The 18,111-nt window shown below is 50.6% G+C and overlaps 1 protein-coding gene across 2 annotated transcripts in view; it reads right to left on the reverse strand.

The window, feature by feature from the left end:
- acot9.1 (acyl-CoA thioesterase 9, tandem duplicate 1) overlaps window positions 1-2,624 on the reverse strand; it is a 58,643-nt gene extending 56,019 nt beyond the window's left edge. For both annotated transcript variants that reach the window (XM_034168102.1, XM_034168094.1), the window contains exon 1: window positions 2,619-2,624. The gene's annotated coding sequence lies outside the window, so the exon portion shown is untranslated. The remainder of the gene's footprint in view (window positions 1-2,618) is intronic.
- Window positions 2,625-18,111: the final 15,487 nt, after the last annotated feature.

Genomic DNA, 18,111 nt, shown 5'->3' on the forward strand with positions numbered 1-18,111 from the left:
ACAGGAAATAATGGGGGCTGGTACCCCAAACACACCTCAAACGGGGAGAGGCCGGTGGCAGAAGACACCTGGCTGTTATGTGCATACTCGATCCAGGCCAGGTGGTTGCTCCAGGCCGTCGGTGTGCGCAGATTGTCACACAGCGGAGGGTCTGTTCCAAGTCCTGGTTGGCCGTTCTGCCTGTCCATTCGTCTGTGGATGGTACCCCAGATGAGAGGCTCACGGTGGCCCCCAGTTCCCTGCAGAAACTCCTCCAGACTTGAGAGGAAAAGTGGGGACCACGATCCGAGACAACGTCAGTAGGGATCCCATGCAGACGGATGACGTGGTGGACCAGGAGGTCCGCTGTCTCCTGGGCCGTAGGGAGCTTTGGGAGGGCCACGAAATGGGCCGCCTTGGAGAATCGGTCCACTATCGTGAGGATGGTGGTGTTGCCCTGGGACGGTGGGAGGCACGTGACAAAATCCAGGCCGATATGGGACCAGGGGCGATGAGGCACAGGAAGCGGTTGGAGCAGTCCTTGGGACTTCCTGTGGTCAACCTTGCCCCTGGCGCAGGTGGAGCAGACCTGGATGTATTCCCAGACGTCGGCCTCCATAGACGCCCACCAGAAGCGCTGCTGGACAACTGCCACGGTCCTTCGCACCCCCGGATGACAGGAGACCTTGGAACCGTGACAGAAGTCTAGGACCGCAGCCCTGGCCTCTGGTGGGACGTATAGTCTGTCCTTTGGTCCAGTTCCCGGGTCCGGGCTTCGTTCCAGGGCCTCCTGGACGATCTTCTCCACGTCCCAGGTGAGGGTGGCCACGATAGTGGACTCAGGAAGGATGGGCTCCGGTGGATCCGACAGCGCAGTTTGACCTCCTCTTCGTGTATCCGGGACAAGGCATCCGATCTCTGGTCTTGGTCCCGGAGCGATAGGTGATCCGGAAGTCAAAATACCCGAAGAACAGTGACCAGCGGGCTTGCCTGGGGTTCAGCCGCTTGGCGGTCCTGATATACTCCAGTTCCAATGGTCAGTGAAAACCTGTGAACGGCACAGACGCTCCCTCCAACAGGTGTCTCCACTCCTCAAGAGCCTCTTTCACCGCAAGGAGTTCTCGATTGCCGACGTCATAGTTCCGTTCAGCCGGGGTCAACCTGCGAGAAAAGTAGGCACACGGGTGAAGAACCTTATCGGTCTCTCCGCTCTGGGATAGCACGGCTCCTATCCCTGAGTCAGAGGCGTCCACTTCAACCACAAACTGGCGGCTAGGGTCGGGCTGCACCAACACTGGCGCAGTAGAGAACCGTCGTTTCAACTCCTTGAACGCGGCTTCGCACCGATCCGACCAGGTGAAGGGGACTTTTGGAGAGGTCAGGGCTGTCAGGGGGCTAACTACCTGACTGTAGCCCTTAATGAACCTCCTATAGAAATTAGCGAAGCCAAGGAACTGTTGCAGCTTCCTACGGCTTGTTGGTTGGGGCCAATCTCTCACCGCCGCAACCTTGGCCGGATCAGGGGCGACGGAGTTAGAGGAGATGATGAACCCCAGGAAGGACAAAGAAGTGCGGTGAAACTCGCACTTCTCGCCCTTCACAAACAGTCGGTTCTCTAACAACCGCTGCAGGACCTGACGTACATGCTGGACATGAGTCTCAGGATCCGGAGAAAAGATGAGAATATCGTCCAGATATACGAAGATGAATCGGTGCAGGAAGTCCCACAAGACGTCGTTAACCAAGGCTTGGAATGTCGCGGGGGCGTTGGTGAGGCCGAACGGCATGACCAGGTACTCAAAGTGACCTAATGGGGTGTTAAATGCCATCTTCCATTTGTCTCCCTTCTGGATCCGAACCAGGTGATACGCATTCCTAAGATCCAGCTTAGTAAAGATTTTGGCTCCATGCAGGGGGGTGAACACGGAATCTAACAACGGCAACGGGTATTGCTTGCGAACCGTAATCTCATTCAGCCCCCTGTAATCAATGCATGGACGGAGTCCGCCATCTTTTTTGCCCACAAAAAAGAAACCTGCACCCATCGGGGAGGTGGAGTTCCGGATCAGCCCGGCAGCTAATGAGTCCCGGATGTAGGTCTCCATTGATTCACGCTCAGGTCGTGAGAGGTTGTACAGCCTGCTGGACGGGAACTCCACGCCTGGAATCAGATCAATGGCACAATCGTACAGACGGTGTGGGGGAAGGGCGAGTGCCAGATCCTTGCTGAAGACATCAGCAAGATTGTGGTACTCAACCGGCACCGCCGTCAGATTGGGAGGGACTCCTTAGCATGTAAACCGGGAGGAACCGAGGATCCTAAACACACCCGATGGCAGGTTTCGCTCCACTGAACCACCACCCCAGAAGGCCAATCAATCCGGGGATTGTGCTTCAACATCCATGGGAAGCCCAAAATCACGCGGGAGGTAGAAGGAGTCACAAAAAACTCGATCTCCTCCCGATGATTTCCAGACAAAGGATTGGGCTGATGTAAAAGGAGATTGGGATCCTGCAGAGGCAGACCACACTCCATTAGCCCATGATAGTCAGGAATTGGAAGATCGATTGGCCGCACTACTGCTGAGAATTAAGCAGAAATACCAGCAGAAGTCAAATTACACAGAAATAAATCGCACAAAACAGAAAGATGATGAACCATTCGAAGACTATCGACATCGAATGGAAAAAGTTTTTAAAGTGCACAGTGGTCTTCTACCACTGAAAAATGATAGCGTGTATGAACAACAATTGAAAAATGCACTCCATGCCAACTCCAGATCAGATATCTGAGCATGGGTAGACAAACACATGATAACGCTCCCAACAGCTGGGTTACAAGAGTATGTAGACCACGCCATACACGCAGAAAGAAATCTGAAAACAAAAAAGGCAACCCCAAAAAGGAAACAGGTGACTACCTTCTATTCTGATGAGTCTGAATGGCAGGAAGGCCAAGTCTTTTTCCAAGGCAGAAAATTCGGACCACCTCGTGGGCGGGGCCGTTTTAGAGGCCCACCCCGAGGACGCTTTCAATCAAACCCACAGAGGCAATGGAAGCAGGACAGGCAAGGAAATTGGCAGGGCCAAGGCCAGTCAGCTCCCCCAAAGCCCTGGGCTGGAAGGTCAAATGAGTGTTGGGTTTGCGGCAAATTAGGACATTTCGCCAAGGACTGCCCACAAAGAACACAGAATCCGCAATGACTAACCGCCCGACAAGCAACATCAACGGGACCTTTAGTCCCTGAGGCAGATCTAAACCTTCAAGATCTGCTGATGAGTGATGTACCTAAACCGGAAGTGACTTTAATGATGAATGGGAAGCATGTTGTTTTCCTATGCGATTCGGGCGCATGTAAAACAACATGTTGCTCATGGCCGGTAGGGTTACAGCCCAGTGATGAAACATTTTGGGTAAGAGCAGCCAATGGGAAGACATGTGCTGTCCCTGTGTCCCAACCCGTGTGGATTCGGGACCCAGAAGGGAAGTCATGTTGCATCTCTGTACTGATGATGCCCCAGTGTCCGGTTAATCTTCTCGGACGAGATGGTCTAACTGCATTGGGACTGTCTCTAGTGTCGGACAATGGACTGTTGCGAGTAAAACGACAACATCAGCTGCAGGTCTTTACTTTAGGCTCAAATTACGCCCTAAACTGCTACTATTATTATTTTCTGAAACTACGAGATGCTAGCCCCACCTCTTTTGGTGCATCTGTTCTGTCGTTTCCTAAAACATTGTTGTCTCATCCTGAACAAACACTGGCACTCACCTAAGTGGGAAGGTCCATTCCAAGTACTGCTCACTACACCCACAGCCTTAAAAATAGGAGAAAGACAAACGTGGATACATTTAACACATTGTAAGAAAGTGATCTCTGTAAACCCAGTGTAAGTACGGAAAGTGAGCAAGTCTGATAATAGTGTGTGGCTCTGGTGTTAAGATCCAGGGCAGACACGAAAATCAGCAGAAGAAATTACAAGCCACTGACCAGAAACTTAGGACACTGACTTTAGGGAGATCCTGACTATGTCGCGCCATACACCATTATGGATGAAAACAGCATTGTGCTGCTGGGCATTAGTGTTAGGAGCCATAACAGTCACTATATGGACAATGCACGTGTGGACACCATTAATGAAAAAGGGAATTGACTTTGGGGAAGTAGAGAACATCACAACCAGAACAGACGAAACTACAAGTGGAAATTCAATCCGCCGCGTTAAACGATATGTGGTTACCTCAAAGGGAGTAACCTGCTACAATCATGGGAGGTAGATACTATGCGGACTAAATCCTTGTGAAGACCAGGAAACATCCTACCAATGGTTTTATGCCTGTTACACCACGCACAGGATCTATTATGTTGTACAGATACCCTTTTTGGCCCTCAGACAAGATAGCTGGATTGGTGATCCTGGACAATGGCTGGCTTATGATTTCTACATGACTACGGGTTTTCCCCGTGCCAGTCATTGGTGGGGAAATACCTTTCTGACGAATGGCTACCCGTCCGCCTGGCCACAAAATTCCTATGGGTGGACAGACGAAGCGTATAGTCATATCATATCAAACCTAACAGTCAGCGGCCGAACCAAAACAGTGACATTCACAATAAACTCGTTAAAATTCCCGATAAGCAGACCAATCGAACGGATATGTCACACGTTTGCACTGTGTGCATACAAAGCGGGGTATGATCCTTGCTGGAAGATTGTGCTATGCCCAAAGACACCAAATACAAATGCCTCAAGAGACACCACGAATCAAACAATACTGGGTGACCTTCTCCCCGGACCGGGGTCTGTAAGAGCCAAGCAGGCCCGCTTGCATAAAGGGCCTCTGTCAGCAGATGATTGGTTTTTGGTAACTACGGGAATTAGCGGACAAAATAACAATTGGCTCCTGATGGCGGAGCAAGCAGTAAAATCCACAAAACAGGATTGTGTAGTATGTATGGGGCCCCGACCAATTTTACAGGTGATTCCAGCAGCGATATCGGACGACTGCCTATTGGTGGTAATGAAAAATACAACAATACACCGAAACCACAATTGTTCAGTATGGGACCACATTTACCCCGTTGCGGCTGCGGTAAAAAACAAACCAATATTCTCAGAAAAGGTATCTTTGGGAAATTTCTCCTGTATCAAACTGCCCGGAACAGGGAAACCACTGGGAAATCTGAACGAGACTAAGTGGTGTAGTCGAATAATACAGATAAACGGTTCATTTGTACCAGTCAGCCGAAGTGACGTGTGGTGGTGGTGTGGAGATAATAGAATTTTTGACAGATTGCCTAGGAATGTGTCAGGCTACTGTGCTTTAGTGTCCCTACTCCTCCCAGTAAAAGCCATTCCCATTTTAGCCAAGGACTTGCTGACGCACCTAAAGTCTGTGGTGCCTGAAAATTGGCATAGAGTAAAAAGAGATTGGAAAGGAGTGGGAGATCCAACATATATTGACGCAATAGGAGTCCCCAGAGGAGTGCCTGATGAGTACAAACTGGCTGATCAGATAGCAGCTGGATTTGAATCCTCCATCTGTTGGTGGTGCTCAATTAATAAGAACGTAGACAGAATAAACTACATCCACTACAACGTGCAGAAATTGAGAAATTGGACAGAGGAAGGTTTTAAAGCTGTACATTCCCAACTGGCAGCCACCTCACTGATGGCCTTCCAGAACCGCATAGCCCTGGACATGCTACTCACTGAGAAAGGAGGAGTCTGTGCAATGTTTGGAGAACAGTGTTGCACATTCATACCAAACAACACAGCAGCCGATGGAAGCCTGACCCAGGCCACTGAGGGCCTGCGGACACTGAACAAGAAGATGAAGGATCACAGCGGTGTTAATGCCGAATTCTGGGACTCGTGGCTGGACGTGTTTGGGAAGTATCGCACTTTGGTCTCCTCTGCGCTTATATCTATAGCAGTTTTTGCTGCAATTCTGACCTTGTGTGGATGCTGTTGTATTCCTTGTCTACGTGGTCTAGTCAATAGAATGATAACCACTGCTATCTCACCAGCCAGACAGGATTCAGCTCAGGCATACCCCCTTCTGGGTAACCATCCAGGCGATGACGATGATGAAACTGATGAAGAAGACGACTACGACCACTATCTTCCAGATCTGTTCCCTGATCCAGGTGATTATGGTGAACCTGACGATGACCTCAACACCAACGATAAGACCTCCCGAGTGTAAATGTATTCTTACCATTGTTTAATGACCCTGCAGCTGAAAAATCTGAATAAGAAGTGGTTGCTTAGTAACAATTGTTTACTTTTAGCTGAAGATGTAATACCGTTGGAATGCATGATAAACAGGGAGGAAATGTTGGAGTTATTCTGTAGATACACTGTTTTATTTTATCATGCATGTTTTGTGTTCTCTGCTCTGGTAGAATGTAGTTCTCTCTGCTCTGATAAAGTGTATTGTACTGATGTGATGGGTGAAGGTTACTTAAGATATGTGACATGACGTGTTTCTGCAAGTTGTGGTATCTCTGTGTGCACGCTAAGCTCTTTTTAGGACATGTGAAGATGACTCATGCAGGACGCAGCCGAAGCTGAGCAGTAAGATAAAGAATAGAGAATTGAATGTTCCAACCACAGTGTGATTGTGATACATCAGTCCTTTTGTCAGAAGAAGTGTGATTAATCGTTAGATGTCTTAAACACATCTTAACCGAGCCCAAGATTAAAAAGGTTCTGAACATCCTGAATGTATTGTGCAATCAGCAGTTCTGCGGCAACAGCTCACGCGCTATCACTCTTCCCCTCAGGAGCTGTACCGCCCATGTATGTAGGGAAGTCCTAAATAAAAAGAGCAGGAGCGCAGGCCAGACTTTAGTGTAGCTTTGGTGTACAGCCTGACTGCACTCCTCACGAGCTTAAATTGAATTCTATCTCTCACTTGTTTTATTGCCTGGTTGTCTCTTCCTCTTATCAAAGGTACAGTATTCTAAACCCGACAAAGGTGCACACAGGTGGACTACATTCTTTATAGGAGATGCAAGCTAAAAGAAATCACAGACTGTAAGGTGGTAGCAGGAGAGAGTGTCACTAGACAGCATAGGATGGTTGTTTGTAGGATGACTTTAGAGGTAAAGAAGAAGAAGAGAGTGAGAGCTCAACAAAGGAGCAGATGGTGGAAGTTGAAGGAGGAAGTCTGTTGTGTGAAATTTAGCAAGCAGGTGAGAGAAGCACTAGTTGGAGGGGAAGCAATTTTGGACAACTGGAAAAGTACTGCAGATGTGGTGAGGGAGACAGCTAGGGCAGTACTGGGTATGACATCTGGACAGTGGAAGGAAGACAAGGAGACTTGGTGGTGGAATGAAGAGGTCCAGGAAAGCATAAGGAGAAAGAGGTTGACGAAAAAGTTTTGGGATAGTCGGAGAGATGAAGAAAGTAGACAGGAGTACAAGGAGATGCGGCGTAAGGCGAGAAGAGAAGTGGCAAAAGCAAAGGAAAAGGCATATTGCGAGCTGTACAAGAAGTTGAATAGTAAGGAAGGAGAAAAGGACTTGTACCGATTGGCCAGACAAAGGGACAGAGCTGGAAAGGATGTGCAGCAGGTTAGGGTGGTAAAAGATGCACATGGTAATGTGCTGACAAGTGAGGAGTGTGTGCTGAGAAGGTGGAGGGAATATTTTGAAGAGTTGATGAATAAAGAAAATGAGCGAGAGAAAAGGCTGGATGATGTGGTGAGAGTAAATCAGGAAGTAAAAGAGATTAGCAAGGAAGAAGTGAGGGCTGCTATGAAGAGGATGAAGAGTGGAAAGGCAGTTGGTCCAGATGACATTCCAATGGAGGCATGGAAATGTCTAGGAGAGATGGCAGTAGAGTTTCTAACCAGATTGTTTAATAAAATCTTGGAAAATGAGAGGATGCCTGAGGAGTGGAGACGAAGTGTGCTGGTTCCTATTTTCAAGAACAAGGGTGATGTGCAGAGCTGCAGTAACTACAGAGGCATAAAGCTGATCAGCCACAGCATGAAGTTATGGGAAAGAGTAGTAGAAGCTAGGCTTAGAAAACAGGTGAAGATCTGTGAGCAGCAATATGGTTTCATGCCGAGAAAGAGCACTACAGATGCAATGTTTGCTCTGGGAATACTGTTGGAAAAGTACAGAGAAGGACAGAAAGAGTTACATTGTGTGTTTGTGGACTTAGAAAAAGCTTATGATAGGGTGCCAAGAGAAGAGTTGTGGCATTGTACGAGGAAGTCTGGAGTGGCAGAGAAGTATGTTAGGGTAGTGCAGGACATGTACAAGAATAGTGTGACAGCGGTGAGATGCGCAGTCGGAATGACAGACTCATTCAAGGTGGAGGTGGGATTACACCAAGGACCAGCTCTGAGTCCTTTCTTGTTTGCAGTGGTGATGGACAGGTTGACAGATGAGATCAGACAGGAGTCCCCATGGACTATGATGTTTGCAGATGACATTGTGATCTGTAGTGAGAGTAGAGAGCAAGTTGAGTCTAGTCTGGAGAAGTGGAGATATGCTTTGGAGAGAAGGGGAATGAAAGTCAGTAGAAGCAAGACTGAGTACATGTGTTGTGTGGGCCGCCAGAAGAGGAGGTACTGCTGGCCCACCACCAGAGGGCGCCCTGCCTGAAGTGCGGGCTTCAGGCACGAGAGGGCGCTGCCGCCTCACAGGAACAGCCGAGGTGACAGCTGTCACTCATCAACTGTGACAGCTGTCACCGATCATCTGCACTTCACATCTCAGCCTGAATATTCCGATATTGATTCCAGTTGAAACACTGTTGCAGCTGTCTCCCCGGAGGACCCGCGTGGGCCGCGACTGCTTCGCTCTGCTTTCCGCCAGATAAGTGAATAGACAGACGCTGCACGAGTGTGTGTTAGAGGTGGAGGTGGAATTCCCACCGTTGTTGTTACTGGGTGTACACACCCACTGTCTTTGCTCTTCGCCAGCAGTACCAGATCCGACACGCGGAGACGGTGGCCACCTGAGGGACTCGGGACCTGGCGGCTCCAGTATCCTTCGGGTTCGGTGGCGGAGGAAATCGTGTGGTTCCGGTTCTTCTCTAGACGGACGTCTCCTATCGTCGAGCCTGCCCACACGACACCTTTATCCATTGACTTTGTATTTATTCTATAATCTGCTGTGTGTGGTTGTGGCATTCACAACAGTAAAGTGTTCAAATTTAACTCCTTCTATTGTCCGTTTATTTACGCCCCCTGTTGTGGGTCCGTGTTACTACACTTTCACAACAACGTGTGTGAACGAGAGGGAGCCCAGTGGAATAGTGCAGTTACAAGGAGTAGAAGTGGTGAAAGTAGATGAGTTTAAATATTTGGGGTCAACTGTTCAAAGTAATGGAGAGTGTGGTAGAGAGGTGAAGAAGAGAGTGCAGGCAGGGTGGAGTAGGTGGAGAAAGGTGGCAGGAGTGATTTGTGACCGAAGAGTATCAGCAAGAGTGAAGGGGAAAGTTTACAAAACAGTAGTGAGACCAGCTATGTTGTATGGTTTAGAGACAGTGGCACTAACAAAAAGACAGGAGGCAGAGCTGGAGGTGGCAGAGCTGAAGATGTTGAGATTCTCTTTGGGAGTGACAAGAATGGACAAGATTAGGAATGAACATATCAGAGGGACAGCTCAGGTGGGACGGTTTGGAGACAAAGTCAGAGAGGCGAGATTGAGATGGTTTGGACATGTGCAGAGGAGGGACTCAGGGTATATAGGGAGAAGGATGCTGAGGATGGAGCCACCAGGCAGGAGGAGAAGAGGGAGACCAAAGAGGAGGTTCATGGATGTGCTGAGAGAGGACATGCAGGTGGTTGGTGTGACAGAGAAGATACAGAGGACAGGGTGAGATGGAAACGATTGATCTGCTGTGGCGACCCCTAACGGGAACAGCCGAAAGACAAAGAAGAAGAACTCTATGTTGTGTGGGACGCCAGAAGAAGAGGTACTGCTGGCCCACCACCAGAAGGCGCCCTGCCTGAAGTGCGGGCTTCAGGCACGAGAGGGCGCTGCCGCCTCAGGAACAAGCCGTGGTGACAGCTGTCACCCATCATCTGTGACAGCTGTCACTAATCTATACATCTGGTATAAAAGCAGGAAGACACCTCCACCAAACTGCCGAGATATCATCTTCATCTGGAGGTACTACTCTCAGCCTTTTTTTTTGTGAGATTTATAAATCTGTGATTGTGAGTGTTTGCAGGAGAACCGGTCGTTTTTGTGGAGGCTGTGCATGACGGCACTCCTTTTCCTCTGAGACCACTGCAACGTGTTGAGTGAGAGGTGGAGGTGGCATTCCCACCATTGTTACTGGGTGTTCACACACCCACCCTTTGACTGTCTTTTGCTTTCTGCCAGCAGTACCAGATCCGACACACCGGAGAGGTGGCCACCTGGGGACTCCGGGACTTGGCGGCTCCAGTATTCCTCGGGTTCAGGTGGCAGTGGAAATCATGTGGTTCCGGTTCGTTTCCTGACGGGCATCTCCTATCGTCGAGCCTGCCCACACGACACCTTTATTAATTGACTGTTGCACATTCTGATTCTGCTGTGTTTGGTTGTGACATTCACACCAGTAAAGTGTTATAATTTGACTTCTTCCATTGTCCGTTCATTTACGCCCCCTGTTGTGGGTCCGTGTCACTACACTTTCCCAACAGGATATCTCGGCCAGCGTCATGGACTCCGAGGGGCGTCACCAGGCTGTTGAACAACCAATGGGAGAGCAGGAAGCGCAGGCATCTGCAGGAGGCGTGATTGGTGAGCTACAGCATATTCTCACCGCCTTTACGGCTCGAATGGATCAAATAGCCGAGCAAAACATCCTCCTGAACCGCAGGGTGGAGGCTCTCTCCGCGCAAGTGGCGGCGAGCGCTCAGGGCGCTGCTGCAGCTCCTCCTCCTGTCGATCCTGTGCTAGATATTAACGTTCCAGTGGTGGTCCAACAACCCCTCCCACCATCCCCTGAAGCATACATAAGCCCTCCTGAGCCGTACGGAGGTTGTGTGGAGACGTGCGCGGACTTTCTTATGCAGTGTTCGCTCGTCTTCGCACAACGTCCCGTCATGTACGCGTCAGACGCAAGCAAAATAGCTTATGTGATCACTCTGCTTCGGGGAGAGGCACGCGCTTGGGCTACGGCGCTTTGGGAGCAAAATTCACGGCTCCTTCACACATACACTGGGTTTGTGAGGGAGTTCAGAACTGTGTTTGATCACCCTAACAGGGGAGAGACCGCTTCAACCGTGCTGCTGTCGATGAGACAGGGACGCCGGAGCGCAGCCGCTTATGCAGTCGACTTCCGCATCGCGGCTGCGAGGTCCGGCTGGAATAACGCTGCGCTCCGCGCCGCCTTTGTAAACGGACTGTCGTCAGTCCTAAAGGAGCACCTAGTGGCCAAGGATGAACCGCGGGAATTAGATGGGCTTATTGATCTCGTTATACGGTTAGACAATCGGTTGGAGGAACGCCGTCGGGAACGAGACGAAGGACGTGGCTGGGCGCGCGCCGTCCCTCTTCCTTCCGGGTCCGAGAAAGGTCCGCCCTTCCCACGCTCCCTGGCATCTACGTCCCGTGGGGCGACAGCTCCCCCTGCTGACGAAGCTATGGACACGAGCAGGGCCACATTTAGACCACCTAATAGACAGAGGAGGTTTCCACGCGGGGCGTGTTTTGTTTGTGGCTCAATGGAGCATCAATTGAGCGATTGCCCCGAACGGTTAAACACCAACGCCCGCCCCTAGAGACTGGGCTTAGGGTGGGCCAAAAAATTCACGTGGGACACACACATATTGCCGCACGACTCCCAGTTACAATCGTTAGTGGGGATTTAACCCTTCAGGCCCCAGCACTGGTAGACACAGGGTCAGAAGGGAATCTGTTAGACAGCAGATGGGCCAGGGAGGTAGGGCTCCCTCTGGTGGCGCTACCTACACCATTGCAGGTGCGAGCACTAGATGGCACCCTACTCCCTTTACTCACACACAAGACACCACCAGTAACTCTGGTAGTGTCAGGGAATCATAGGGAGGAGATTGAGTTTTTTGTGACTCCTTCTACCTCCCGTGTGATTCTGGGGTTCCCCTGGATGTTGAAACACAATCCCCAGATTGATTGGCCGTCCGGGGTGGTGGTACAGTGGAGCGAAACCTGCCATCGGAGGTGTTTGGGATCCTCGGTTCCTCCCGGTTCCCAGGCTAAGGAGCAGGTCCAAGTACCCCCCAATCTATCGGCGGTGCCGGTTGAGTACCGCGATCTTGCTGACGTTTTTAGCAAGGATCGGGCACTCACTCTTCCCCCGCACCGTCCATATGGTTGTGCCATCGATTTGTTGCCAGGCGTGGAGTTCCCGTCCAGCAGGCTGTACAACCTCTCCCGACCTGAGCACGAATCGATGGAGACCTACATCCGGGACTCCTTAGCTGCCGGGCTGATCCGTAACTCCACCTCTCCGATGGGAGCGGGTTTCTTTTTTGTGGGAAAAAAAGATGGCGGTCTTCGTCCATGCATTGGTTATCGGGGGCGGAACGAGATCACGGTTCGCAACCGATACCCGTTGCCTTTGTTGGATTCAGTGTTCACCCCCCTGCATGGAGCCAAAATCTTCACAAAGTTGGATCTTAGGAACGCATACCACCTAGTTCGGATCCGGAAGGGAGACGAATGGAAGACGGCATTTAACACCCCGTTAGGTCATTTTGAGTACCTGGTCATGCCGTTCGGCCTCACTAACGCCCCCGCGACGTTCCAAGCTTTGGTTAATGATGTCTTGCGGGACTTCCTGCACCGATTCGTCTTCGTATATCTGGATGATATACTCATCTTTTCTCCGGACCCTGAGACCCATGTACGGCATGTACGTCAGGTCCTGCAGCGGTTGTTGGAGAACCGGTTGTTTGTGAAGGGCGAGAAGTATGAGTTTCACCGCACTTCTTTGTCCTTCCTGGGGTTTATCATCTCCTCCAACTCCGTCGCCCCGGATCCGGCCAAGGTCGCAGCGGTGAGAGACTGGCCCCAACCTACAAGCCGTAGGAAGCTGCAACAGTTCCTCGGCTTCGCAAATTTCTACAGGAGATTCATTAAGGGGTTTAGTCAGGTTGTTAGCCTCCTGACGGCCCTGACCTCACCAAAAGTTCCCTTCACCTGGTCGGATTGGTGCGAAGCCGCGTTTAGGGAGTTGAAACGCCGGTTCTCGACTGCACCGGTCTTGGTGCAGCCCGATCCTGGTCGCCAGTTTGTGGTTGAGGTGGACACCTCTGACTCAGGGATAGGAGCCGTGCTATCCCAGAGCGGAGAAACCGATAAGGTTCTTCACCCGTGTGCCTATTTTTCCCGCAGGTTGACCCCAGCAGAGCGGAACTATGACGTGGGCAATCGAGAGCTCCTTGCGGTGAAAGAGGCCCTTGAGGAGTGGAGACACCTGCTGGAGGGAGCGTCGGTGCCTTTCACGGTTTTCACTGACCACCGGAACCTGGAGTATATCAGGACCGCCAAGCGACTGAACCCCAGGCAAGCCCGCTGGTCACTGTTTTTCGGCCGTTTTGACTTCCGGATCACCTACCGCCCCCGGGACCAAAAACCAAAGATCGGATGCCCTGTCCCGGGTGCATGAACAGGAAGTCAAGACCGAGCTGTCGGATCCACCGAAACCCATTCTCCCGGAGTCCACTATCATGGCTGCTCTGACCTGGGACATGTAGAAGACCGTCCGGGAGGCCCTGGCATGGAGCCCGGATCCCGGAACAGGACCGAAGAACAGACTATACGTCCCACCAGAGGCCAGGGCTGCCGTCCTGGACTTCTGTCACGGGTCCAAACTCTCCTGCCACCCAGGGGTGCGTAGGACCGTGGCAGTAGTCCGGCAGCGCTTCTGGTGGGCGTCCCTGGAGACTGATGTCCGGGCTTACATCCAGGCCTGCACCACCTGCGCCAGGGGCAAGGCTGACCACCAGAAGGCACAGGGACTTCTACAGCCACTTCCTGTGCCTCACCGCCCCTGGTCCCACATCGGTCTAGATTTTGTCACGGGCCTCCCGCCGTCCCGGGGACACACCACCATACTCACGATAGTGGACCGTTTCTCCAAGGCGGCCCACTTCGTGGCCCTCCCAAAGCTCCCGTCGGCCCAGGAGACGGCGGATCTCCTCGTCCACCATGTTGTCCGGCTGCATGGGATACCAACAGACATCGTTTCGGTTCACGGTCCCCAGTTCTCCTCGCAGGTGTGGAGAGGTTTCTGCCGGGAACTGGGGGCCGCTGTAAGCCTCTCGTCTGGGTATCACCCGCAGACTAACGGACAGGTCGAACGGGCCAACCAGGAGTTGGAGCAGGCCCTCAGGTGCACGACCTCCGCACACCCGATGGCTTGGAGTGAACATCTGGCCTGGATCGAGTACGCTCATAACAGCCAGGTGTCCTCTGCCACTGGCCTCTCCCCATTCGAGGTGTGTCTGGGGTACCAGCCCCCTTTGTTTCCTTTGGTGGAGGGAGAGGTCGGTGTGCCCTCGGTCCAGGCCCACCTGCGGAGATGCCGTCGGGTGTGGCGCACCCGCCCGTTCAGCCTTGTTGAGGGCCCGGACGAGGGCTAAAGCCCATGCAGACCGTCGACGGTCCCCGGCCCCTACTTACCAGCCCAGGCAGGAGGTGTGGCTTTCCACCAAGGACATTCCTCTCCAGGTCGAGTCCCCCAAATTGAAGGACCGTTTCATTGGACCCTTCCCCATCCTCAAGGTCCTCAGTCCTACCGCAGTGAGGCTCCAACTCCCGGCCTCACTGCGGATCCATCCGGTCTTTCATGTCTCCAGGATAAAACCGCATCACACCTCGCCCCTCTGTGCACCCGGTCCAGCGCCGCCTCCTGCCCGTATTATCGACGGGGAGCCGGCTTGGACAGTTCACCGGCTCTTGGATGTCCGACGCATGGGCCGGGGTTTCCAGTATTTGGTGGACTGGGAGGGGTATGGGCCCAAAGAACGCTCCTGGGTGAAGAGGAGCTTCATCCTGGACCCGGCCCTCCTGGCCGATTTCTATCGTCGCCACCCGGACAAGCCTGGTCGGGCGCCAGGAGGCGCCTGTTGAGGGGGGGGTCCTGTTGTGTGGGCCGCCAGAAGAGGAGGTACTGCTGGCCCACCACCAGAAGGCGCCCTGCCTGAAGTGCGGGCTTCAGGCACGAGAGGGCGCTGCCGCCTCAGGAACAAGCCGTGGTGACAGCTGTCACCCATCATCTGTGACAGCTGTCACTAATCTATACATCTGGTATAAAAGCAGGAAGACACCTCCACCAAACTGCCGAGATATCATCTTCATCTGGAGGTACTACTCTCAGCCTTTTTTTTGTGAGATTTATAAATCTGTGATTGTGAGTGTTTGCAGGAGAACCGGTCTTTTTTGTGGAGGCTGTGCATGACGGCGCTCCTTTTCCTCTGAGACCACTGCAACGTGTTGAGTGAGAGATGGAGGTGGCATTCCCACCATTGTTACTGGGTGTTCACACACCCACCCTTTGACTGTCTTTTGCTTTCTGCCAGCAGTACCAGATCCGACACGCCGGGGACTCCGGGACTTGGCGGCTCCAGTATTCCTCGGGTTCAGGTGGCGGTGGAAATCGTGTGGTTCCGGTTCGTTTCCTGACGGGCGTCTCCTATCGTCGAGCCTGCCCACACGACACCTTTATTAATTGACTGTTGCACATTCTGATTCTGCTGTGTTTGGTTGTGACATTCACACCAGTAAAGTGTTATAATTTGACTTCTTCCATTGTCCGTTCATGTACGCCCCCTGTTGTGGGTCCGTGTCACTACACTTTCCCAACACTCTATGGGGATTACATTACCTTGTTCCAGTTCCTGGTACAGTTGGGATTCCCTAAACGTTCTGTCATCAGTTCTGTCATCATGGACTGACCCTGGCCACTTAGCCTCTGTTTGTGATGAGGCAGGACGCATCAAAGATCATCTGGGAATGTAATCACAGCATATATGTAGACAGCTTCATTCACTGTGTTAATGGCTATTAGAGGCTTTTACCTGCACAATGATGCTGTGGAAGCCTTTTCTGTTCAAATAGACCTTTTCACTGGGACCTGATGGAGCCTTGATTTGGATCTGTGTGCAGTCTAATGCTCCAATCACATTTGGAAATCCTGTGCATATGAAAACATGTTAGTCTGACGTTAACATGCTTGAGAATAGATTAGAGCCCTACCGATATGTCAGTTAGCCAATAATATCAAATATCAGTATGTGCCTTCTTTTTGCTGATATGAAAACATTTATTTTACCGAATAAACGATGCAGAAAAAACACTTTGGCTATTGGAAATGGTGCCATAACATAGATGACATTCTTTAATTACAATACAAAGCATGGCTGGGACCCCCATCATCCCTTGGTCTGGTCACATTAGCTACAAGAGACAGAGGCAAAGTGACCAGGTGCTGTTTGTTTTTCAAAGACATTGTGAGTTTTACAGCGAAAGAGAGACATGTTCCATATGCTGCCAGGTGTAGGAGGCGCCAAAATCAACAAGATGTCAATTTTATGCTGATGCTGAGCAATGCGACACAGTGACTGCTATTTTGAGTGAAGGCAGCGTGATGGCAGCATGTTTTACAGTGGTTTATTTTTGGTTATATTTATATTTCTTTATGATAAGGGTCATGCTTAAACTATAAAACATCAAGCATCAATTGCATTTCTTTGTCATGAGGTGAATGAAATGTTAGCAATCACTGCCATTTTTATGTGTATGTCGGCACATCAGTATTGTAAATGTTTTACTCCATAATATCAGTATCGACCCCTGAGAAATTCATATCAGTCAGGATCTAAAAAGATGTTGACTTGGCGATGGCATGAAAAGCGTCCTTGATTGTGTGCACATCCAGGTGTCCAGGATACACTATGAACACTTGGAGGAATTTCTTCAGGGCCGAGTACACCTTGTGTATGGCCCTGCACACCGTGCTTCACAGAAGATTCTCAGCATCACCGACAGTGTACAAAAATTTTCAGCTTGCAAAAACCCTCAGGGCGATGCAGACGGTCTGAGTGTCGTCAGGGCGCGACTTCGGTGGGTTTGGCTTCTAATGTGGGGTGCTAATAAATTGCATATGTACATGATTCTTTCCCCACTGAAGCAGTACCTCTCCAACAGTACTGACTCAGGGTAGGCTAAAGGATCTTGGTGATCATGCATTCTTCTCTCCACTTGAAATGCTCTTTTTATTATCAATGTACCAATCGAAACCGGTGTCTCCTGTAAGAATGGCACACCCATACTTGCACGGATTTCGTGGGGAGGGAAATACTATCAAATTGTTTTTACAACGATTAATCCTGCTCCGGAGCAGTTTAGGTGTTCAGGATGTGTTGCCGTGACAACCAATCCAATAACAGTTTTGAAGAACCGAGAAATAATCCAACTCAAACAGCTTGTCTAATTATTAAATTCAAACATCAAAACTATCTGTATAGTCATTTAAGAATATATTATCAAAGTCAAACCTCAGATCATTTTTTCTTCTAAGTAATAACATCCATATTGAAAAAAGACCTTGTCAGTAGCATACTGTTACGCGCGCCACTAACTTATCTTAGGGCAAGCTAAAGGTGGACGCTCTCGTTTTGGCCGAACAACTATCCAGTTTCTGGATATTCCGTGTTAATACGTGCCCGTGGCCGATGTGCTTGATGAATTCCTGCGCAAAAGTAGTTCCCAAACAATGCTGTATTTGCGATGACACTGCGTTTTTATGGATAACAAAAACATATTTGACACAAGAACGTGGGTATCTCATGTGTTTTTACGCCTAAATGATCGTAACCAACACTCATCCAGCAGCATCTTCAGGCGAAAGTAGTCCGGCGAGCTATCCCACAATGCCAAAATAGCAGAGATGTCGCTCGCATGGTCGCTCGTATATAATGTCTATGGCTCCAATGGGAGAGGCTCAGGGGCAGGGGGAGCAGGGTGCTCACGAGAGCTTTTTCTTTGGTTCTGACTGGCTAAAACAAAACAAAAAAAGGCTGTACATGGGGGTCCCTCTTAGGATGCTGATTTGTGGAAAACCAGCCATTCTTGAGAGCTCCGCACAACGACCAATCCCATTGCAGCGCGAGCGCCGTATAAAACAGAA

This window comes from Thalassophryne amazonica, chromosome 1 (assembly GCF_902500255.1).
Source record: "Thalassophryne amazonica chromosome 1, fThaAma1.1, whole genome shotgun sequence".
In the NCBI taxonomy this organism is placed as follows: Eukaryota; Metazoa; Chordata; class Actinopteri; order Batrachoidiformes; family Batrachoididae; genus Thalassophryne; species Thalassophryne amazonica.